Source organism: Pistacia vera, unplaced genomic scaffold, assembly GCF_008641045.1.
Source record: "Pistacia vera cultivar Batoury unplaced genomic scaffold, PisVer_v2 Contig28, whole genome shotgun sequence".
NCBI lineage: Eukaryota > Viridiplantae > Streptophyta > Magnoliopsida > Sapindales > Anacardiaceae > Pistacia > Pistacia vera.
This window is the reverse complement of record NW_022196090.1, coordinates 181624-190764: the sequence shown is the minus strand read 5'-3', so window position 1 is coordinate 190764 and position 9141 is coordinate 181624. Positions and strand designations below refer to the sequence as shown.

Below are 9141 nucleotides of genomic sequence, written 5' to 3'. Positions count from 1 at the left end.
CCCCCCCCCCCCCCCCCCCCCCCCCCCCCCCCCCCTCTTGAAGAGCCACCTTTCCTCAAGGTGGAAATGAGGGAACTGCAGGTTGATGATTTTGTAAGCTTCCCAAGAAGCCTCAAAGGGAGCTAAGTCTTTTCATTTAATGAGGACCTCCTTACAGCCATCTAATAAATTGCAGACTGTCAACACTGATTCTAGTTGAACAATGAGTTCTAGGTCCTTGGTTATAAAAGATGGAAGGGGTTGGATGCTTGAGCTGAGATACGTCAAAAACTGGATGAATCTTAGCCGTAGGTGGTAACTCCAGTTTGTAGGCAACCTATCCAATCCTCTCCAATATAGTAAAAGGACCATAAAATCTAGGACTCATTTTCATTTAGTTTTTTGGCCAAGGGCTTAAACCAATTCGGTTGGAGCTTCAAAAACACCTGATCCCCTAGATGAAAAGTGACATCTTGTTGGTGTAGGTCAGCGTTTTCCTTCATGTGCCCCTAGGCGACAGTCAAGTTATGCTTCAGCTCATCCAAAATGGAATTTTGCTCTTGCCATTTGCTGGTTTACCTCTTTAACCAATGATGGACAGTCTGTAAAATTGAGTAGAGTGGGTGGATCTCTTCCATTTAAAGCTTTGAAAGGTGTCATTTTGGTTGAGCTATGGTAAGTGGTGTTGTACCAGAATTCTGCCCAGGCCAGCCACTGAGGCCATTGCTTGGGTTGAGTGCTACAAAAACACTGTAAGTAAGCTTCCAAACACCGATTGACCACCTTCGTCTGGCCATCAGTTTGAGGGTGATATGCAGAATTGAACTTCAATGTGGTGCCTGTTGCCTTGAAAAGTTCTTGCCAAAAGTGACTGATAAACACCCTATCCCTGTCCAATACAATCGACCGTGGAAAACCATGAAGCTTCACAATGTCTGAAATAAACACAACAGCCACATCCTTAGCACTGTAGGGGTGACACAAGGACATGAAATGACTATATTTTGTGAGTCTATCCACCACCACCATGATAGTGTCCTGCCCTCTAGCTTTGGGTAACCCTCCAATGAAATCCATACTAAAATCCTCAAACACCTGTGTAGGAATGGGTAATGGCTAGAGGAGACCTGCTGGTCTTAAAGCAGAATGCTTATTCAACTGACAAATGGAGCACTTCTACACATACTCTTGTACATCCTTCTTAATTCCTTCCCAAAACACTATATTAATTACCCTTTTATAGGTTCTGAAAAAGCTTGAATGCCTTCCCTCTGGACTGCAGTGGAGTTCTTCTAATAACTTAGGAATGAATTTAGAAGATTTCGGTAATACTAACCGGTTTTTGTTGAGGAGGCAACCTTGGCGAAGGTAATACTAGGGTCGACTGGTTGGATCAAAAAGTAGGTCTTAGATGATGGTTTGAAGCTTGAGATCCTGTTGTGCTTCTTAAGCTAGTTCATCAAACTTTGAAAATTTCACCATAGAAATGGTAGCCATCTCAGTCCCTTTTTCTCTTCTGGATAGGGTGTCAGCAACTTGGTTAGAGTTACCAGTTTGATAATGGATTTCAAAGGAGAAGCCCAGGAGCTTAGAAATCCACTTTTGTTGCTCTGGTGTCTTCACTCTTTAATCTGTCAGAAACTGCAGACTTCGCTAGTCTATTTTAATAATGAATTTACACCCGATAAGGTAGTGGCTCCATTTGTGGACTGCAAACACGATCGCCGTAAATTCTCTCTCATACATTGATTTTTGTCGTGACTGACAGGAGAAAGCTTTACTAAGGAAGGCAAGTAGGCATAGATTTTGGACTAGGATAGCTCCCATACCCTGCCTTGATGCATCGGTGTAAACTTCGAATGGTAGGTTAAAGTTCGGGACTACTAGAACAGGTACTGATGTCATTGCTGTTTTAAGTACCACAAAAGCTTGATGTGCTTGGTCATTCCATTCAAAACAATCCTTTTGAAGCAGTTGTGTCAAAGGTTGAGCTATTAACCCGTAATTCTTCACAAAACACATGTAGTAGCCTGTTAGCCCCAAGAATCCCTTTAACCCTTTGATGGTGCATGGAACTGGCCATGACAACATAGAGTCAATCTTCTGAGGATCAACCTCTACCCCATTAGATGAAATTAAGTGGCCCAAGTACTCCAATTTCTATTGTGCAAACATACATTTCTTGTAATTAACTACCAACTCATTTTCAGTAAGGATTGGGAAGGCTTGTCTCATATGGTGAAGGTGAGTATCTAAATCAGGGCTGTAAATGAGTATATCATCGAAAAAAACCAATATGAACTTCCTTAAGACTGGTTTGAATATGGTATTCATTAAAGGTTGAAAGGTGGAAGGGGTATGATTGGTAAACGAATCGAGTGGTTTGCGAGCCGGCTCGACTCGGCTCGAGTCAAGTTTGTTTAGAGCTCGACTTAGCTGCCAGTTCGATTTGTGTACAAATTGCGAGCTGAGTTCGATCAACGCTTGGCTTAGCTCGAACGGCTTGCAAGCCGAAACTGGCTTAAAAAAATAGGGTTGACTATGAGGGTTTTTTAAACTATGGGGGATTAAATTGTAATTTGCATTAATATTTAAAAAAAAATGACTAATCCCCTCTTGTAAAAATTTGCAAAAACACGACCTCTTTCCCCATTTAGTGTAAATCCCTAAAAGTGAAAAAGGAAAAATCAACCAATCCACCGCTAGGCTGTCGTCATGCCCAACACCACGTTGTCGCCATCACCCACTGTTGTCGCCTTTATATTGTTGTCATTGTCGTCTAGTCATTGTTGTCATCACCTTATTCTCGCCGTTGCGCTCGTGTTGGTATTGCCCATTATTCCTATTGTCATTCTCATTGCCGACGCCTTTTGATTCCAACTTTTAGTAAGTTTTTTTTTTTTATCTGAATGAAAGCCTTTGCATGAAACGATTAGGAAGATGCATCATGTGACTGATTAATCTGGGTCAATTTTGATGGCTTCGAGACATAACTTTGCCTAGTTTTTTCTATATTGCTAATGCAAAGTGGATGTATTGCACTTGTGTATATGTACTTGAGTTAGCTTCAAAAAATTGCCTATTTTTGTAATGGCTGGCGTGTCGGCTCGAAATCAGCTCGTTAAGCCGGCTCGCGAGCCAAGCTCAAAATCCACTTCTCCTTTAACGAGTTTGAGCTGAGCTAGAAAATCAGCGGCTCGTCCGGCTTGGCTCGAACTCGAACTCACCTCCTCCTTTAACGGGCCGAGTTCGTTTAGCCAAAAACTCGGCGCGGCTCGGCTCGGCTCAAAAACAGTCCTAGGAGGGGCATTAGTCAATCCAAATGGCATGACCAAGAACTCATAATGCCCCTAATGAGTGCGAAAGGCTGTTTTGGGAACATCTTCCTCTCTCACCCTAATCTGGTGATAACCTGATTTCAAATCTAGCTTAGTAAAAATTGTTGCCTTAATTAGCTCATCTAGAAGTTTGTCTATTGAGGGAATAGGAAACTTGTCTGGTATGGTGAGGTTGTTGATTGCCCGATAATCGACACAAAAACGCCAGTTGCCATTCTTCTTCTTTACCAGCAACACAGGACTGACAAAAGGGTTGGTACTTGGTTGGATAATTCCTGCCACCAGTATCTCACCAACCAATCACTCGATTTCATTCTTTTGGAAGTAGGGGTATTTGTGGGGTTGAATGTTTGGAGGTTTGGCGGCATCTTGTAAAACTATGGCATGGTCAATAGGTCTTTTAGGGGGTAGTTTGGTAGGCTATTCGAACAAGTGTCTAAATTTATCCACTATAGCAGCAGCTCTCGGTTCCATGGCTCCTCTTTTTCTTCTCCCTTACTTTCTATGGAATAGAACTCAACCACATACCCAGTGTCCTCACTTTGCAATGACTTAAGCATAGCCTTAAGGGAGACTACTATCCTGACTAGAGAGGGATCTCCTTGCAAAATTATCTTCTTCCCTTCACTGACAAAAGCCATTGTCAGATTTTTCTATTTAGAGCACACATCCCCTAGGGTGCTTAACCAAGAAATATCTAACACCACATCAACCCCTCTAGATCAAATGGAAAGAAATCCTGCTTTAATTCGACCTCCTGGATCCTCAAACTCACTTCGCTACAAATGCCCTCTCCTCTGACCATAAACTCATTATCTACCATAACCCCAAACGACTTTCCCTTCTCAACTTCCAGTCCCAACTTTCGCAGCAAATCGTGCGAAATAAAGTTGTGGGAAGCTCCACTATCCACAAGAACAATCACCTCAATTCCAATCATACCTCTAAGTTTTAGAGTTTTGTTTGTAGTCATACCCACAATAGAATTCATTGATAAGGCGAGAGGGTTACCTTTTTCGGGAGATTCAGTGATGGGTTCAGGGTTGGTTGCTTCTTTTTCCAACTCGTCGTTGTCGATCACCGACAGAATCTAGAGCAACTTGCTTTTACATCTATGGTTTGGTCCAAATTTTTCGTCGCACCAAAAACACAGACCTCTGTCTCTCTTGTGCTGTAGCTTGGTGTCAGTCATTTGTCAGAAATTCTCACCGCAAAAACTAGGCGTAGCTGTTTCTACGGGTCGTTCTCGTTTGTCTTGAAATCGATTTGGGAAAAAATTTTGACCTACCTCTGGATTTCACAGAGAATGAACCCGTGTATTTGGCGCACGGGTTTTGGACTTGGGGTGACCCAAGTATAATTATCCTACCTGTTATGTTGGGCCTTGAAAAACCTGGGTCGATTCTTCTCTAAAACCCAATTCTTTTCTTCCGCCCGAAGGGCCTAATTCATTAGCACAAACAGTGAAATAGGCTGAGTCAAACGCATCTTAGCCCTTATTTCTTCTTTTGGCCCATTCATGAAGATCCCCATTAGGAGGTCTTCTTCTACCTTGCGTAAGGGTGCCGCATGCTCCTCAAAACTTTCTTTGTATTCTGTAACTACTAGTTTGCTTTAGAGCCACCAGAGCTTTGTACGCTGACGCTTTGAAGGATGTCTCGAATCTCTCAACCACGGCAGCTTTTAAGGCTTCCCACAAACTGATTGACACTCTCGACTCCACCCATTGATACCAGTTCAAGGCGTGACCCTCCATACAGACGACAGCACATTCCACCTTATCTTCAGCCTCATAATGGTTCATCGTAAAATATCGGTCAGCCCTGAAAGTCCAGCCGTATGGATCTTCCCCATTAAACACTAGTAGCTCTAGTTTCTTAATCCTCCTCTCATCCTTCGAATTTTTGGCTCCTTTGGTCTGATCAACCACCCCACTGTCACCATTGTTTGAGTGCTCAATGTTGGATGTTTTTCCCTCATCACGACTCATGCTCGCATCCCTTTCCTCCTTCAACCTCATCCATTCACAAAGCGTAAGGAGGTAACCCTTGATGCTTCCTAGTTCTTCCCTCACATTCCCCATTTCCTTCTCCACGTTTCCCATCTCCTTCTCCAATCCATCAACTTTGTTTTCCACTTTCGATTTAACCATCCCCCAAACCAAGCTCTGATACCAATTTGATGGGAACCCCTGTCAAATTAGAACAAATCCAACCACAAACAATCCAAAAAGGAAAAAGAAAGGACAACTCAAATATGGAATTAAACAATATTATATTGAATAAGAGAATTGTTAACAAGAATTGGTTTCAGCAACTAAGCAAAGCTAAGAACAGATAATTCCCACCAGTTCGAGAAGCTAGGGACCTCCCTTAATGACCTTTGTAAAAATATGCTTAACCTCTCCCTAAACGCACCTCCCTTTATATTGTAATCCCCTCAACTAAAATATTCCTTCTATTAACAACTTGATTCCCCTACACGTTAATATTACCCAACCAACTCCCACTAGCACACATGCACCTCACACACCCATCACCCTACTGCCCTTATGCCCTTTATATTGATAGACTTTACTTATGGGAGGCCTATCACAATGCAAGTTCAAAAAGAAAAACTCATCACCTAAGGCAAAACACCGAGAAAGATATAGAATATCACCGCTTAATAAAGTTCAGCAAGACAAATAAGACAATGAAATCCACCAAAGAGATAAAAACTATAAAGAAAATATCAATTTTAAGAACTGAAGTTCTGTTGTTTTAATAATCATTTGCTTCTCTTGATTTACAACACTAAAATACCATACAATGAACTTGACACGACCCTATCAGCGTAAGCAATCTCCTAGGCTTTGAAATTAATGATATCTTTGACTCTGATTTAAAATATAAGTCAAAATGATATTTGACATATTTGACCCTTTGACTCGGAACTGTAAAATAAACGTAATGAATATACACTCTACTGTATTATTAGCTTAAAAGGATACATATTTATATACACTTGTAGTGTTCTAAACTAGGTAGGTGATCAATCTAAATTAGGATAGTAGTGATCCCTATAATCAAGGATTTTAATGTGATCCCTATCATTTAGGAAGTCATGTACATCTGTAACAGGAACTAAGTACAAGTTATAAGGCTCATTAATGAATTAAAAAGGTAACAAAAGTAACAATAAAAGAGATGAATATTTAAAGTCTTTTGCAGCTTCATCATGAATTTGACCCACATAAACAAGTGGCCATAACTCTACTCTAGAATACCCTAAATGTAACGTTGTAAATACATTGGAAAGTTGATTGAAAGAACTTTCCAATGATATATGGTTTGAATATTAATTCGTTTCACATTGATATTAATTTTATTATAAAATTACCCTTGAAAAAAACATTGTTACACAATTGTACAGTGTAAGAATTTGAAGCCTAGTTGACTACACATTCATATCTAAGCATTGGAAAATTCCTATGGCAAGCTTCCCCGGTTGAAACAGAGTCGATCTTGAGTCTTGCATACTGCTCTCAACATGGTAAGGACTAAGATCATAAACATTGAGATTTGTTGAGACATTGTGGCTATCAAGACACTCAATTTTGTAGGCATTCTTGCTAATGCTTTTCAGTTCTTTGAATGGACTATCAAACAAGATTTAAGTTTGGCACACTAGGTCCTCTGTAAATTTAACCTGCCTTTTGTGCTTGTTTGAAAAAATTTTGGCTTCTCCTTTTACTGGAGAATCTTTTTCACGAACTTGCTCATCCAACTTCTTGATGCTCTTGGCTCATTTTTTCAACATTTGAACTAATACGTTGCATAGTTGAAAGAGGAGCCGAGTCCAAAGGACAAATTGGATTTCAAGGGCAAACAACTTGAACTGGATTATGTCCAACAATTTGACTAGAATTACAATTGTAAGCATATTCAAGTTTGAGACATAATCAAATCTGATTATTGAATATTCCACTCACATAACTCTTTAGAAAGTTTTCCAAAATTTGAGTAACAACTTCAATATGATCATCTATTTGAGGATGTTTAGTTAAACTAAAATTAAGATTAGTGTCAAGTTTTCTCCAATGGTTTTAAGATGCCTTGTAATTTCACTGTCTCCCAGAAATACTAGTTAGCCGCATGAAAAATATCTAAGCTTTTGTTACATGGAAGAAAATGAGCCATTTTGAGAACTTATCAGCAACCACCATGACAAAATCTTTGTTTCTTCAGAGTTCTTATAAAATGATGCCAAGTAGATTCATTTACATTGAATCTAGACCTTTTAGCGAGAATTGATCATTATTTCATCTAAAAACTCCAAATGCTAAAAAGACCTTTTAGTGAGTGATCATAATTTCTTCTAATCTAGACATGTTTGAATTTTAATTTATTCAACATTACTCTTGAAAATAGTTTTGGCACAATTTTATGTTGTGTAAAAATCTGAAGTCCATTAAAATGTGCATTCGTATCCATGTAAAGTACTCCTATGTTAATATGCAAGGGTATAGAGTTTGGGTTTTGGGATTAGACTTGAGCTTAGTAACTTGCACAATTTATTTGTTTTCTTAGTAACTTCCTTTGGTGTAGTAGGTATGCAAAGTTTTATCAATCCATATAAATTTGGTATATAATTGCATGACTATTTTGATATGTTATTTTGTTCTCATATTTGGTTTTGTTTTGGTTTTGGAGCGAAATTATTAGCATCTGGTATATAAGAGTATATTGATTTCACAAAAAGCTAGTGCTACAAGTAGTTTCCTCCATTTTGCTTTTGATTTGATACCCTTAAATTACACTCAACCAGATTCTATCCTCATATTGCAGGTTGATTGGTTATACTATATTGCTTTTGCGATTGTGGTTGTTGGACTCGTCATTTATTCAACAACGTGAGCCTCTAATTCTTGGCAATTTTAACTTGTTCAGATCTCTTAATAGTTCATGTGATCTTTTAACTTTTGAATTTAGACAAAAACCTTGAATAAAATCTTAATCTATAGTTTGGTGCAAAACTTTCATTGAATATGTCGGCAAACACTCAACTCTGTTATAAAAGTACTAGTTCTGCAACAACCAATACTTATGTTGCTTCGTGCCTCTTATAACAGTGATAAGGATCCCGTTCCTATACCAGCTCTTGAAAATGGAAGCCACAATGTGCAATATCAGATGCTTGATGGTGAAAATGTGGCATCAAGAGATGAATTATCAGGATAGTCTGTAAGTTGTGTAACTTGAATATTCATTCTGATTGTTTTATACTGACAAAAACTTGACACTATCATTTATAATTTTTTTGCAGGTCAAGTTTTTATTCAACATGCAGACAAAAGAGCTTTTGTACTTTATGTTTGATTGTTTCACCCCGAATATTTATCTCTGTTTTAAAAACCGGACCGGCGGGTCCGACCAGGACCTGGCAGCTTCTCCAGTTCGGTTCAGGTCTTAGGAGGGTTTTTGTAATATTTCAAAATTATAAGGGTTAATTTGTAATTTTATCGGGGTGTTTTGGAGATATGTCAAAATATTAGGGATTAATTGGTAATTTTTTGGGCATTTTTGAAATAAATAAAAATTTTAGGGACTAATAAACTTTTTAGGGGAATTTTTGTAATATATTAAAATTTAAGGGATTAATGTGTAATTTAAAAAAAAAAAAATTGTTGCTGATGTCATTGGTCCAACCGGTTGGAACGGTTGAACCGTGACCCGGGCAGCAAAACAGGTTGCTCTCCAGTCCAGGTTTTAAAACAATGATATTTATATTAATAGCCAAGAGAAGATTTAGTTCAAATAAAATTCAGTGAGCAGACCGATTC

The 9141-nt window shown here is 38.9% G+C and overlaps 1 long non-coding RNA gene across 1 annotated transcript; it reads left to right on the top strand.

Moving 5' to 3' along the window:
* Positions 1–8134: 8134 nt before the first annotated feature.
* LOC116134001 lies at positions 8135–8689 on the top strand. The gene is made up of 3 exons (XR_004128636.1): positions 8135–8211; positions 8431–8542; positions 8625–8689. It is a non-coding gene; the product is annotated as an uncharacterized LOC116134001 (long non-coding RNA).
* Positions 8690–9141: the final 452 nt, after the last annotated feature.